We start from the raw sequence: 1,783 nt of genomic DNA, 5'->3' as shown, positions 1-1,783 counted from the left end.
TCTGTGCTAGGTGCTTGGGGGATAAGATGAATGAAAATTGTCCTTGCCCTCCAGGTCTTAAGGCAGCGGTTCTCAACCTGTGGGTCGCGACCCCTTTGGCGGTCAAACGACCCTTTCACAGGGGTCGCCTAAGACCATCCTGCATATCAGATATTTACATTACGATTCATAACAGTAGCAACATTACAGTTATGAAGTAGCAATGAAAATAATTTTATGGTTGGGTCACAACATGAGGAACTGTATTTAAAGGGCCAGAAGGTTGAGAACCACTGTAGGTCTAGTAAGGGAGAGTGGTCCAGTATACAAATGATTCTAATGCAAGGCAAGGCTTCCTTCAGTGCTAGAAGAGGAAGGCACAACTAATGCAATGGGAATTCAGAGAGGAAACTCAGAAAAAGGAGGAAAAGGTGGGGTACATTCTAGAAGAAGCTTCAAAGAGAATCAGCATTTAAAATGGGACTTTGGATAATAAAAAGGTTTGAACAGGTAGATATAGAGGAAGGAAGGCTAGGGAGAAAGTTTCGGCTGGAAGATCAGCTTAAGCAAAGGCATAGGTAAAGAAAAAATTGCAGGCAGTGTGGGAAATGGTGAGTAGTCTATTTTGGGTGTGGCAGAGAGGATGTACCATAGAGTCCATTTCCCTTGGGACACATTGAACAAAATATGGATTCAATGAAAAAGAAGCAGGAATTGGTGTCGAGGAGGCACCAACAATAACCTCTGTGTCTCAAGTGCCAAGAAAGTGGAGTATTGTGCTTGTTTAGTGAAAAATGAGGAACATGGATAAAATTTTAGGTTTAATAAACCAAAAATATTCCTGTTTCATTGAATCAAAAATGCTATCAATTGTTTGTCTACAAGACAAACAACCTGTTTCTTCAACAAATAAATTACAAGGAAAAAAGACATAAAGGAGGAACCTATAGATTAAAAGAGACTTAAAGGAATATCAACCAGTAGTGATGTATGGACCTCATTTGTATCCCAATTCAAATAAATAAACTTGAAAACACACACACATTTTTGGCACCTATGAGACAACTGGAAATTTGAACACTGGCTTGAATATATATTGATATCAAGGAATTATTGTGGTTTTTAAAATGTGGTATATTTTGTGGTCATGTTTTTAAAAGTCCTATCTTTTAATAATACATACTAAATTATTTACATATAAAAATGCCTGATTTCTGGGATTTGTTTCAAAATAATCAGGAATGGGTGGAATTAGGTAGGGATATGCTACAAAATTGGCTGTGCGAGCTGATGATTATTGAAGCCGAGTGGTATATTAAGAAAGGTTGAAAAACAAGATCAGGGTAAGTCTAATTGAGAAGGTAACATTTGCTATGGAATGCTCAGCATGTAGAGGGCCCCCACCACCATCTGTCATTAAAAATACTAAAAATCATATTGTCTAGGGGTTGTGATGGCCAAAAATTGCATTAAAAGTGGCCAAAATTCTTTTCTAATCCTCCCATTAAGAGATAGAGCAAATTCCCTTCCGCTTGAATCCAGTCTGGCCTTAGGGACTTGCTTGACCAATAGGCTGCAGTAGAAGAGACATTCCAAGACTCCTGAGGCTAATTCATAAGTCTTATAGCTTTGTTGGCTCTCTTGGAACACTCTGGAAGTCCTAAGCTACCATATGAGAAGTTTGACCACCCAGAGTACGTCATTCTGGTGGCTCTGCTCCAATAAACAGTCCCAGTTAACTCAGTCTTCTACCCATCCCCACCAAGGCTCCCAACTTGAATGTAGCCCACGTGGACCTTCCAGA

This window comes from Myotis lucifugus, unplaced genomic scaffold (genome assembly GCF_000147115.1).
Source record: "Myotis lucifugus unplaced genomic scaffold, Myoluc2.0 scaffold_2, whole genome shotgun sequence".
Taxonomy (NCBI): Eukaryota; Metazoa; Chordata; class Mammalia; order Chiroptera; family Vespertilionidae; genus Myotis; species Myotis lucifugus.
This window is presented reverse-complemented; position numbering follows the sequence as displayed.